Raw genomic sequence first — 15,096 nt, forward strand, 5'->3', positions numbered from 1 at the left:
TGCAAAATTCATTTTTGATAAGAATATATCCCCTTTGTAAGGGTAAAAGGGAGTTATTTAGATTTAAAAGTTACTTTTGCAATAGGACTTAGATAAGAAATGCTAAGTCTAGAACCATAGGGTCTTCTTGGCTATTAATTATGTAATGGTTTACATAGAGTTTTGGAATTAGGCTATGATTGTTTACTTTTTTCTTTTTTTGATAGGGTATGTTCTTGATGCAGGAGCATCCTAGGAAGTTAACAATCCTCTATGTAGGGGCTTCATGCTTGAGTTTGTGGAGTTATGGTTTGCAAGGTTAGGGATGTGTTTGAGACATGTTTCTGGGCCTTCTCCTATGAGATCTTAAGGATTGGATGGATTGTTGACATATCCCCATTTTAAGATGGATTTTAATAATAATTAGATAATATAATGTTATTAAATAAATAATGATAATAAAGTTATATTAAAACTAATACTAAAATATAAAACTAGTAAATTATTATTATTTAATCTACATTATTAATGAAATAATATTTAGTATGATATTTTAAATAATTGAAAATAGTAAATTTTCAATGAGTAGATAAACAAATAAAATTAAATACACGAGACAATATTGTAGAAAGTATGTTAACTTTCTACATAGACTTTCATAATAAATAATAATAAATACAAATAAGTAAGTAAATAAATAGTATAACATAGAATAATATAAATTAACTAAATCTAATAAAAATTCAAGAGAGGTTTAACAAATAGACATGACTCCTTAATATTAAGATACAAAACGGAGGAGAGTTTATTTTAGAGAAGAAAAAGGAGGAGAAGAAGAGAGGATTTCAAAAAGGAAAAATGGAAGAGGAAAGTAATATGAATAAAATAAGGAAGTGAATTTTTGAAAAGGTATCAATGATATTGAAAGGATGTGAGCCTTTGAAAGGGTCATAATTATGAATAGTTTTCACTCTTCAAAAATATTGTGATTATAAAGTATTGAGATTTTTCCAAAGGATTTTAGTTATGAAGTGTTGTGACTTTTCAAAAGATTTGTATTATAAAAGAATGTGACTCTTGAAAAAGAAGGTAAGAAGGGTATATTTATGGATTATATTTGTTTAATCATGTTTATGTATTTATTTATATTTATGAATCATACTTGTGGATAATATTGTGTTAGCTCATGGGATTAACACAATGGATATTAATGAGACCCAGAGCATGGAGCATGGAGATATTAAGATCTCCATTGTCCACCATGGAAAAGAATTAATGTGAGCTCAAACCATGGAGCATGTGAGATATTATGATCTACATTGTCCACCATGGATAAGAATTGATATCAAAGCATGGAGCATGGAGATATTAAGATCTCCATTGTTTTCTATGGCCAATCATCGATGTGCCAAAATATTTTGATGTTTTCAACATATGCATATGTGAGTAGCCTTGGATAGAGGATTCCCATCCAAGAGGAATATTAAGGGGTGTGCTTTTGAGAAGATGATGAGGTAGCTATGAGCTAGGAAGCCCAATATGGAGACATCTTTTAAGATTGGGGTTAAATTATAGGGTAGAATAATATAGTTTTTTTGTTATTATTGTGATTCTAACCATTATTTTGTAGGTATTACTTATCCCAAACTAACCCTAATAGTGGGGACATCACAATCATGTTGAAATCAAAGTTGTTTTACCTTGCCATTAGATCTGTATTTTCTATTTTTTGCATACTATTAGTGCATAGTATATTTTATCCTTAAAGTATCAACCTTTGAAAATTTAGGGTCTTAAAAAGAACCTAAAATAATACCTATAGTTAAGAGGGAAAGTCTTAATTCATCTAGAGTTGGGACATATCATTATTTTCATTAGGTATTGATTTTTAGCTAGTTTCATGTAAATCATGGAGTTTTTCATCTTGCACAGTTCTGTATGACAAAATAGGATCTTTCCAAGTTAGGGACATGTTCTTGGATCATGTATAGACCTAAATATAACTTAGCATCAATTTTTTTTCCATATTTTCTATAGATTTGGTTTACTCTTCCAAGGTTGGACCACTACTATAATTTAATGAAGATCTTGCTACTTCTATCAAGTTTAAGTTCTAAATTTTGAGTTTCTTGTTGAGTTTGACTCCTTTATTTATTTTTTCTTCCTAGATTAGGATGACTTCTGAATAAAAGAGGGTTAGGTTGCACTTGAGTAAGCAATTTTTGTTATGGGCTTTTAGTCCCCTAACATTCTAGGTAGTTATCTTCATTGGTTTTTGCGAAGGCTCTTCCCCTTCCTAGCTTATAGGATATCTTCGATTTTATTTCGTTCCCTTCTCTTCTAGTTGAAATCCTTAATTTTGTGAGAGATTTCCTACCACATTTTTTTAATTTTTCTTTCCACATTTAAGGGTTGTATTTCATTTCATTATTTCTTCTAATCTTAACTTGTCAACATAGTCCTTTACATTGTTTAAATAATTTTTCAATTATTTCATTTGTAGTTTCTGCTCCTTCTGTAATTTCTCTTGGTGTTATATCACACAATAAATTTTTTTGGTGTCCTCTTCCTGGAGTGTTCACTCATGTCTTCTATGTCCTTTTGATATGCAAATTGATGTTCTTTTCTCTTGGGTTCCTTATAAGTCAAACTCTTACCAAATTTTTCTTTCCTCTAGATCAATATTTATTTCTTGTTCTACCTTCCTTATATTCTCTATCTCTTCATCCTCAACCATTTTAATTTTTTTCAAAAAGGTTTCCACCTCTATTTGAACTAGGTTGATATTTTAATTTTCCTTCTCATCGCTCTGCTTCTATAATTCTCTGCTTTCTTTAAATGGGTTGCTACCATTCATAGGAGTTTGTAGAAATTTATATGATTTCCTTTCTTTTTGCCTTTTCCTAATTGTTATACATTTCCAATGTTTTTAAGTTGGTGGTGGGATTCCCTCATCACTATTCTCCCTTATGGGTGCTCTATGTATTGTTACTATATGTTCTTTGTTGCCCTAGTTGCTTGTCTATCTTGTTCTAGTATTCCTTATTTACTTCACTTATGTTCTTCCCTATGCTAACATCTATTTCAATTAACGAAACCCTTCTGATCAAAGTTGATTTTGTTTGTACTTCTAGGGTGTTTCCCATAGTTTTCTTTCCTTTCGTATTTACTTTTTTTTTAGTCTACTTTTGAGTTAACTTAAAAGGTTATGCTATCTATCCATTGGTTCTTTGTGTTTTCCTCTAATCTTTTGAGTTCTAACAAGTGTCCTTTTGACTCTTCATTTTCTGTCCTTTCTGGGTAGGTATCGCTCCTTTTATTTGGAAGCTTGGGGTTTCTTGTTACACTTTGTATCATGTTTGGGATTGAGCTTCTAGTTGGCTCATGCTATTCTGATTCCTCTCTCCTTTTCTTGCCTTGTTCTTCTTTATCTTTCTGGCCTTTTATTTCAAGGTGTTTGTCATGTGCTTGATCCCATAGAATGCATTGATCCCAAATGTCATTTTGTGTTAACAATAGGCTATGGTTAAATTTTTTATAGGATTGTATACTACTTCTGATAGTTTCTATAAATATATTCGCTTTAGTGTACCGATTACATTCTGATTTATCTTCTGCTCAAAGCTATGACTTGGGTTTGTGAAACTTCCATCCATTTTGCTTGGTTCCTTTTTTTTTTATCAAAGTTTTTTAAATGTGTCATCACTTGATGTTGTACCATGTTTTGTATACTGTTGATTAAAGAGTGATCCTTCCTTCTTTTCCCTATTGCTTATATTCTAAACTTTCCTTCTTCCAACTCCTCTTCTCTATTTTTCTTTTTCTCAATTTTTCTAGCTATCCTATTACAATTTTCATCCCATTATAGAGCTCTCTTCTGAGGTTTGGGTTTGATGTTTCTATAATATATTATGCTAAGTATCCCTCTCAAGTTTCATGTCCTTTCCATATATTTTGTAATTGAGCTTTAGGTTGAGTTAAATTTCATTATTTTTTAATCTTTCCTTCAAATTTTTAAAATGATAATGTATAAATTGATCACATGGTTATTATTATCTTAGCTTTGAAAATAGTCTAGCCAATTTTGTTGTTTATTAAAAATTAGATATCATTTCTTGTATCAAAATATGAATCTATTCCTATGAGATCACCAATGTTTTCATTGATTCACTTAAAAATTTATGGGTGATTAAGCTCTGGTGAGATTTCTATACTAACAACCTAAATAGAGGTTGTGTGTATTTTTGCCATGGTTTCAATGAAGTTTTCTTCTAATCTTATGAATTCTATAGAGAAGCCTTTAAAAGGAATAATGAAGATAAAAGAAAATTTTCTTTGATACATCTATCTTTGTAGTGAATATATAAAAGGACATTTAGATGAGGAAGATATACTTACTGGTTCCCCATAGTATGCTTTTAACTAGTTTATGAGGCTTGTGCTTTTACATCCAAGCCCATTCCAGTATGAAAATAGTCCTAGATCTTGACATTCCTTCCATCTTCCTTCGCTGAAGGTGTTGTTAATGATGTTTGTATTCTCTAGATTAATTTTTCGAGTGTGTTGTATGATTGGATCTTCTCTTTGTGGAAGTGTTCTATTGCTCCTACTAGATCTATATGTTGTGTTGTTGAATCGTAAAGTCTTCAATTGAGTTAATAAGAGATTGATTTTTCTATAGGGTGGGATATAAATGAATGTCTCCTAGAGTTGAGAGTTTTTTTTGGGCTCCCCTAATGAAATTTTCTTGACTTTAAAGATATGTAGGAGGGGGGGTGGTACGGATCAGGCAATGGACCTCTATTTGGTTAGGGCTTGTCAAAAGAAAATGATTTAGTTTTTTCTCCAACTCTTGGGTTGGAGGTGTGTTGCTTATCGAAGGAGGAATCCATTGATAATTGTAGATATGGTGAGGATAATCAATGGTTATCTTTTTTATTACATGATTGTCATTCTTTCCTTTGGTATATTTTGTTTTAGCGAATAAGACTTCTTATTGATTGATTTGTTCTTTTCTTCCTATACAAGCATGATAGTGGGATGGACATTGACTTCTTTCCTTAAGGTTTCCTCCTATTATGGGTTTGTTCCTACTTTTTTTGTTGTGTACAATTTTTTGACCTTTAGTTTTTTCTTGCTAGCTCTTTTTTGGTGGGGATTGATCTATGAGGTATTGGTTTGCATTTTCTCTAGGAGTATTCAAGATAGCTCCTTGCCCTTGTTTGCATGTAGTATAGAGAGGCATGTAAAAATATTGCCTATAATTATTGCTAGATCTTTCTACCTACTAGATTGAAGGGTTCTTCTCGATGGAATTTTTTCATTCATCATTGTTGTGATTTTACCATTGTTCCATATTTCCTTTGGCTTTTGGGAAGGATGAGATTTGGGGATTGCATCCATTTTTCTAGTATCTTTTTAGCTTCTTAGTCCTGAAATCCTACTAGAGTCTCAAATTTGTTGAAGGTTTCCAAAATTCTTGTCATTGCGTGTTTTGTATGTATGGGGAGCTTCCTTCCCTAAGTAGAGGAGGAATTCACATTTTGTTGATTCTCTCGTGGAAGAGGCATTTGTTTAAAGGAAAATGAATTATTATTCGTGCACTTCCATCTGAAATTACTAATCTAAAAAAGTGCTGCCAAATTTTCTATTGCACATTGATTTGAATTTGTAAACTCGCAATTGATATTGGAAATTTCATGTGTAGATTGATTCACATTCACTACTCCATGCTATTTTTGAATGAATTAGACTTAACCACCATAGTAAGTGCAATACCTAATCAATGTGATAGGTTCAACTCACATCATTGTATGGGAAATGTCCTTTGCTTTTAAAATGTTTTGAGATTTTATAGATGTAGATGTAAAATATGGAATCACAAGCAAAGGCATGTGAATTATTTCATGAAATGCTTCCTTCAGATTAATGTCATCCTCTTTCCAAGTATTAGATTTTTGCTCATGGTTGGGGTGCTATGTACAATGTAATCTTCAAAATTCAAGGTTTATGCTACTAGGAAATTTGCACAATGTCTCAACACTTGTTTCTTCTTACTTCTCAAATATTAATCAAATGAATATCATTCATGGTTTGTACATAAAATTCTAAAATTTAATTCCCAGATACAGTTTGTAGATTTAGTTTATACATGGAGATAGGAGAGAAAAGATAATCTAGAGATGATGAAAATATTCAAATGGTGCTTTCGACAATTTGATATTGATCTTTGAATAAATAATTCATTGCCAAAGATTGTTGACTAAATAATTCAATGTTGAAAATCACTCATTTTTGCTGAGTGCTCTCCTTCAACCTTTCGACATAAGTAAAAAATAGATTCATATTAATTAAAAAAATATAATTTTAATTTTAGTTTTGACAATAAAACTTTTTTTAAAAAAATTTTATTAATAATTAAAATAATCGATATAAATTGGCTATAACATAAGACTCCTAAACATCTAAAATAATTTTTAAAATGTTCTATTTTTATTATTATTTAAATTTTTCCTTAAAATTATACATAAATCTTGTCATGTGTTGAACTTCTTTATACAAATATAGGGCCAGAGTATTTAAAATAACCACAAATTTAAGAAGACTCACATATTGAAATGCATTTGACATATTCATATGAATGAAGTTCAAATTAGATTTTTAATTATTAGTATTTTGGTAGTTATCTATTTTGTATAGTGTTAAGTATCAATTGTCCATTCAATATAATGATTAATGCTAAACTAGAACAACTAATGCAAGTATAGATATTCATGATTTATGAGTTTGTATTGAAGGCCTTTTAAATAGACCCAAGGTATTTTGTTAGAGACAATTGTCACCTGGTAATATCTACCTTTGTTTTAGATTTTACTATTTTTTTGGTTTACTATGTGGCATGATTTTAGTTTTAAATTAGCCATCTAAGAATCTTACAATTATTTTGAATTGAATTTTAGTAAGTATTTATTACATGGATGATTGTTTTTTATAGGTGTACTAACCTTTACTTTCCTTTATTTTTGAATCTTTTGATCAAGATATAATGACTTTGTATGTAGAATGTTTCATTAGCATCTCTATGATTGATATCAAAAGTAGATTGTGATAGATACTTGGTTAATTTGAGCTAACTTTGCTAAAAATTATTTTCCTATGGATGAGAGCCTTAAGTAGTGTTACTCTAATTTTCTCTTGTTATTACATTTGCAGGTTTGCAATTATGTGGAAAGATTTTAGTAGTTGATCATCAAAAAAAATTTCATACCTCCTTTGGGATTGTTGGCCTGTATTTTCACCTTGTCTAAATCTAGACAATTTATTGTGAAAATCTAGTTTTAAAATGTAAAGAATAGAGTTACATGTATCCTTTTGCATAATTTTTCATGAAAAAATCCTAGATCTCTACCCTCATGCATGTTTTCATATTTGAAACCCTAATTGTTCTAAATAGTGTTTTGTGCTTTTAAAATATTTTTGCAACTTTAAAGTGTGACCCTGTGACCAAGTTATTTCTCTATTGCTACATTATTAAATCTTTAACCTTTTTATGGTGTGAAAGTGTGACATAGTCAAATGCTCAATGTTCACTTAGTCATCATAGTTAACTTAAAATGGTTGATTCAAAGAAAGAAGATGTGAGGAAATCAAGTGATGAGGTTTTGCATCCTCACATGGTTAATTATGAAGTTAGAGTTTTAGGCAATGACCATGTGAAAAGACACTCACACTCAGTCACTACCCTAGTGACAGTTTGAAGAAAGAACACATGTAGGCATATGAAAGGAAGTGTTTGTGTGTAACATAAAAAGTTTTCCTATGATGGTATGACTAAGGTTAAGGAAGTTGTTCAGTTTCATGACCTAAATTTTAAATAGTTAACATATTGGAGTGGCTTGGTAATCAACTTTGATCATACATTTGCATGGCTAAGGTTGCAATTCGATAATATAGCCACACTGATGCGAAATAATTATTGTTTCTTTTGAAAAAAAAATTGATCACTCAATTGCAAGGTTTAAATTGTAAAGAGAGATAGAAAAATGAATTGGTGAAAAGGGTAAACATGTTATGAAGAATGCTTAGTCACTTAGTCATGTTGTTAAAGTGATAATGAAAAATGTAAACAATGAATTTGCAAAAGGGGTTAAAAGTTTATGAAGTAATCTTTGATTATGAAATTAGAAAATGTAGAATAGAGTAAAGCCACAACTTGGAAATCAACTTTGATGACACAATCATGTGGTTAAAGAATATAGTTAGTCAAATAGTTGCAAATTGGAAAAGGTTTCAAAATGATGCATGAGATGTTTGATTGCATGGTCATGTAGTTTGAACCTTAAGGTGAAAATCAATGAAACAATTAAGAGATTATAAAAATTTAGTCATTATTTGGTCACACAGGTAAAGTGATAAAGAGAAATAAAGGCAACATACATGTGACTTCTTAGACTTAACATGTTTCACATGATTGCAAGCTTTAAATGTAAATACTAGAATTAAGCAATGATTATGAGACTAAGGATGTTTGTAGGTTCACAAATCATAAGATGTAGTTACACCAAATCAATGTGATCATGCAATTTTCTCAAGAGATATAATAGTTTGTGTGATTGTGTAGTCACACTATTGATAACATAGTGTAATATGCAAGTCGTAAAGAAATGACCAAGACATGATGGTAGTATTCGCTTAGTTGCATGGTTAAAAGAACAAGGTAAAGAATAGACTACGAAGTAGCAACAAGGTGTTTAAGAAGGTTTCTCTCTTTCACAAGGCTAAGATTTTAAGCATGAAATCACATAGTGATGTTGCAACCAAGGGTCTCAAATAGTTGCAGGCAGAGATAAGGTTTAGAAAACAATCCTCCTGAAGCTATGAATAACTCACATTTTTCTAATGTTCACATGGTCACAACATGAGACTTAAATAGTAAATTGACTATTGTAACCTCATAATTTAAAAAAGAGAGGTACTATTTGAAAAAACATAAAAATGAATTTGGAAACTAGTAGTAGAAGTGTTGTAAAGGTTTATTATGATGATTTTATGAAATTTAGAATTTTTTTAAGCACGCTGACTTAAAGATGCCATCAATGCTATTTCTATGTTCAACTACTATTAAAGATGATGTAACAAATTCTAATTAAAACATTCACAAAGTTTTAAAGCCAAATAAAGAATTGAGCATGAAGTTTTTTTAAGAGAACTGAGTTGCAGAAGAAGTGTTTGAATTAATTGAAATCAAATAAAAAATGACACAAGAAGAGGATAAGCTAATAGCATAGGTCAACATAGAAGGAGCTACTCAAGGTACTGAGCAATCTAAAACAAAGCTAGCCATCCTCTATGTTGAAGAACGGGTTTACTTTTTACTAGGGTCCTCAAATGCCTAGATAGTAAATTCACATATATTAAAATATACATATAGTTTTTGCAGAGATGCAATCACACCAAAAACTAATGGCAATAAGTTATTTTGGTATTTTTAAAATAATAGGTTAGACAATCCACCTATTTCAAATCCATGGAACAAAAACTTAGCAAATTTGATCATGCCAGATGTGATAGTTGATGTAGACTTGGTGAAGGCCTTGATAAAATCCTCCAACTCATGGATATCATAGGAAGGATATGAGTCTACTATGCACCTTGAATAGGGAGACCTTCATAGAAGTCTTCAACTTGGGAGGACCTATACAAAAATCCTCGAGCAAGAGAAGATAGATGAAAATTTCAAAGCTTAGAAAACTTTCTTCAATGGAAGGGTTATGCAAAGACATGTCCCTAAGTTGAAAAAGGAAAAGGGTGAGCTTCCTAAGAAGGCAGGAGATTTCACACCCTTAGAATTTATTAGTAGATACTTCTAGTATATTGATTTTGTAATTGAAAAAGTAATAGAATTGGATGGTACAATGAATACTCCTGGAAATGTATACATCATGGCCCTGGACATACATGAGGGCACAATTTTGTGACCCATATTTTAAACAGTATGCACAATAAGATTATTGCTGCTCAAAGGGGAGAGATGGGGAATTTCAAATTCCACCATTAGTCATTATTGATGCATATCATTCTTTATAAGAATATACAACACTTCAATCTTGACTTCATTGAAGGGACATAAGAGAATGGAGAAATATTACCAATGTAGTTGTAGACTACATTGTGGAAAAGGTTTTACTCTTATTCCATTTCAATAGCTTTCTATAATTATTTTTATTTTCCAATTTCTAATATATTATTTGATATTAGTGAAAGGGTTCCTATGGGTTACACCATCTACATGCCCTAATGAGGATAAGAGATTGGGACATGATTGGGGAAGTGTTTTTCTATTTGAGAATTTTTCTATTAAAAGGTTTGTAGATGGCCCCAACCCCCTCATGTGTTGCCTAGGTATATTCTAGAGAGAATGGAGATTGTAGAATTATTTTGGAAATTAATAATGATGAACTAGGAGTACCTAGGAACTAGGGTCAAAACATGTTCCTTTATTTGTAGAAATGTCAAAGTAGGGGATTTTGTGATAGGAAAAGATGTTACTAAAGAGATAGATGAATTCATGGGTGAATTCTTATTACTTTTAGCTCCTACTAGGACCTATGATCCTAATGACATTGTTAGGCATGCCCCCAAGTAAATGAGAAAATTATATCTACCAACTAGAAAGCCATATTCAGAAGAGGATGTGATTATGAATTGCTTTGAAACAAAGGACTATAGAGAGAAAACATTGAAATGAAGAGAAATCATGAGTGGAAGAGGAGATGAAAAGAACTGATCCCTCCTTTAAAGGTTTTTATCATGAGGAGAGGTACTTGGACAAATATAATAAGTGCACCAATAATTTTGATAGCATAGTGTCTTAGGTGCTTCCTAAATTAGGAGATAAAGAAGCACCTGAATCCCTTGAACATGATGATATCATAGAGATTGATGTTGGAGAGGATCAACTAGAGAGTTTAGTTTGGGCTTAAGGTGGTAGGAAGAAGCCAAAATTGATTGAGATCCCAAACATGGAAATAGAGAAGGCATTGAAAGTTATGCCTAGAGGAACGAAGTATTTTGATGATATCAGACATAACTTCCTAATAAGGCAAGCCACCCAAAATGAACGGATCCCCAATAAAATTGAGCCTGAGGCAAGGATGCTAGATGAAAGAATCATTCAAACTCAATAATTTATGAAGGATGATAACTTCATAAATTATGAGGAGATCAAATCCTTTCTATTTAAGATCAAACAAATGAACTCACTCTACAGCTGTAGCTAGGAGACTCACAAGAGAAAGTTTCTAAATTGGTGCAAAAGTTGTAGAAGTATGATCCAAACAATGAGACTCTCACTATTGATAAGGCTAGAGAACTAGTAAAAAGAATTGGGATGTTTCTCTTCCCTGGATGAAAATTAAGCTCATCTTTTATGTTAGATAAAATAAGAAGGAAAAGCATATCTATCTCATTTTACGAGACCAACATTGTGGGAGAAGTGTAGGGGTATAGATTTAATGTTGACTACAAAAAATTGTTAGCATCGAGCATGGCCCTTGACTCTAATAAACCAACACTAATGGAGGTCACAGATCCTCCCCAAGATAATGTGATATTCAGGAATGTCACAACAACATCAAGTGACTAGATTCACAACATGTGAACATTATTTCACTCATGGGGAAGAGTAAAATGGATATGCTTGAAGAGAAATTGTTTCAAACTTATAGCATATCCATTGAAACCAGAAATAAATATGAGTAAATGAAGAAGACCTATATATTGGAGGAAAATATGGTCACCCAAAAAAAATGAGGTGAGAATTTTGAAGAACTAGACCTATAACAAAGTTAAAAGATCAAGAGACCCAAACTAATATTGATACAACAAATGTGGGATGGATCAGCCAATGGAAGTGGATGAGATGGAAGTGGGAAAAGGATTAGAAATTAAGACTATGGAGAGCATGCTCTCACACAAAATAAATGTCCTCAAACAAGCTTCCTAGAATCTCCACAACAATTACATTGCACTACATGGATCAGAGTATCAATTTATAGAGGCACTATCCATTCTTTCTCCCTTGTTCACTAAGTGGGGCCCCTACATTCCATTTTTTGATAAGTTGGTCCCAATTCTACCCTAGAAGAAATAATTTTCCAAGGAGACCATCATTTCCACTAGGAAAATGATAGAAAAAAGTAAAAGAATTAAATGCATTCTTTTCTAGTAAGTTGCAGTTAATAAATAATAAAATGAAGACAATTCCAAATGGGACACCTAGCTTCATATAGAAAATTATTGATGATGACAATAAGCCAAGGGAATGGAAAGAATGGTTAGCTTCTTTTGATAATATTTTAAAGCATGAAATATTTTTTGCCTACAAAAATGGAGAAACTGACATAGTAATAGTTTTTGACATTGTTGATATTTTATACAAGTTACAAGCAGACATGAACAAAACAGTTACATAGGTTAGAGCCTTGATAGATGCAAAATGGAATAATTGCCTAAATGAATTGAACACTATTAGAGGACCCACCTGGCCAAATTAAAAATTAGATATTACCATTTGGGAGGTTATAGATGATATAAAGGAAATTCCATCTGGAAATAGTGACTAAACATGCAAGGAAAAGTCAAAGAACATTAAAGAGGGAGGGCAACTATCTAAAGAGATACCTTATCTTTGTGGTTCACTTACTATGGGTGTGCTCTCATTACAAATTATGAAGTTGATCTTAAACATCCAGATTGATAGTTGTTTTGATTTTGGCTATCTCCAACATTCCTTTTGTAACTATTTTTTCTTATATGGAAAAGTTGTTCTATCTTGTTTTTGAACATGTGTCACTCCTTCTAAACCTTGTTTTAATCCTTGTTTCTATGAAAGGATTTCAAAGATGTGAAGTGAGGGTCTAAGAATTTTAGTTTGAATAGAGTCTTGTTCATTTTTAACCTAGTCCATATGTATAAGTTTGCTCCAAAGAAAGAATGGAAAAAATTAGTAGTTGCTAGTCTAATTGATTTTTCTTTTGATAGGAATTGAGATTTAATTGTACATGTTTCAAAGAAACCAATATGAAATATAGAAAGTTTTCTTTCATTCTAGATCTTGTCTCTTCTTTGGTTTCTATTTTATTCTCTGAGAATTAAAAGAAAAGTTTATTAAATTTCAGTTGTAATTCATTTTGAATTATGTTTCCGATTACATTCTTCTTATGATGTAATGGGTTATTTAAATTGAAATAATTATTTGGTTTTCATTGAAGATTTTGATAAGAATGAGACCTAGAAATGAATATTGATATTCTTCTCATAAAATTTTAAGATAAAGATGTTAAATAGATGTCAAATTCCTATGAGATAATAGCCCAATAGATAAGGCACTGACCATCTATTAAAAATTGATCTATTTTGGAATATCTCTACAATATAAATATTTTATAAATTAATCATTTTATTGTTTTATTGTTATAAGATTTGAAAGGTAAGCCTGTGCTTGATTCATGGAGTTTTAGGGTTAGATAAGATAGCCATTTATCATCTCTTTTGTAGTTTTAGAATTAGAAAAATTAATGCTAAATATCTATTATATTGGAATTCATCTTAAGAATTGAAAATTGGATAAAGAAGATGAATTCCTAGGTATACCTGTCTGAATTTTGCAGAGTTCGAATTGGAGAGGATAGTTTATAGTCTAGCCAATTAGTCCTTTTAATTTTCATTTCAGAGTACCATTATGGTTTTTAGCTAACTCCTAGGTATTCTCATCTTTAAGAGGTTATTAAAATTCTGTCAAATCATAAGCCAACAAGGAGGAATGGGAGTTCTATGTCCAAGATTGAATAGTAATGTGTGCGAAGGGTTCACTTGATAGTTCTTAAAGCTAGAAATGCTTTAGAATAACTGAGAGGGGGGTGTGAATCAATTATTCAAGGTCCAAATGTCCTATTTAAACTTTTCAATAAATGTAATGAACCCATTCACCCATTCATTCATCCAAGCTTTCACTTTCCTATTCATCAAGTTACTGTAAATCAACATGCAAGCATAACACATGAAAAGATCAACACATATTAACATAGTGATTTATGTGGAAACCTAATTTGAGAAAAACCACTAGTAACATGCTACTCAATTTTCACTCTTCTGAAGTGATGCCTTGTGAAAGGCCTCCCCTATTAAAGGCTTACAACACACTACTAAATGTGACCTTGTTAGAGGATTTATCAACCCTATTAGAAGTGGGCCTGGTTAGAGGACTTTAGAACATCCACTTGGAATGCCACCCTATTAAAGGATTTACAAATGGTTATTAGGCTAACTTAAGTCCAGAAGATTTTCCTTTAACCTAACTGATACAATTTCTAGAGAGTAACAATAAGGGGTTTTGACCTAATTGCGACATACAACTTAACCTGCAAATCTCAAATCACTCTTTAGCTCCTTCACATTCCTTGGCTTTTAATCTCTACAACTCTAACAACTTTCCCTCCTTTCAAGCTTAGTCTCCTTGAGTCTCCATGCTCAATTTACTAGTGCAATAATCTCTTCTTGACCACTTATTGAAGTAGAGTTTCCATGCTCTATTCTTCCTTCTCCTTGACACCCTTCTAATCACTTCATAATTTGGCACACCAATAGCTCTTGCTTCTTGGTCTTTGACTCCTTAAATAGAAGTTTGGAACTTCTTTTCCCACTTGATTCTTCCCTCCTTTTATTTTGATTCAAATGGGTTAGGTAGGATTCATTGAATCTAACCCATATTATGTTCCTTATAGAAACTTCTTGAATAATCCTTTTTAGATTGCACAAAAATTGTTTACATAGAATTATGTACCACCAGCTCATCCTTATCATCCAACTAGTTCACAAAATTCAAGGTAACAACTATGTTGGCTTAGATTTGATGAATCTTTGACATTTTCAATAATGCAACAACTCGGTATTATTGAAATTTTGGTGCTTAGCACATACTATGTTACTCTACATCAACTACATTTTTATTGATGCTCGACACCTAAAGTTCACTCAGGGCCTACTAAGATTTTCTGATTCTCGGCACCTTTTACTTTGTTTTGCATTTAAACTTCACTCGATACCTAAAGTTCACTC

The sequence above is a fragment of the Cupressus sempervirens genome, chromosome 2 (assembly GCF_028749045.1).
Source record: "Cupressus sempervirens isolate cs-2001-9-10 chromosome 2, ASM2874904v1, whole genome shotgun sequence".
In the NCBI taxonomy this organism is placed as follows: Eukaryota; Viridiplantae; Streptophyta; class Pinopsida; order Cupressales; family Cupressaceae; genus Cupressus; species Cupressus sempervirens.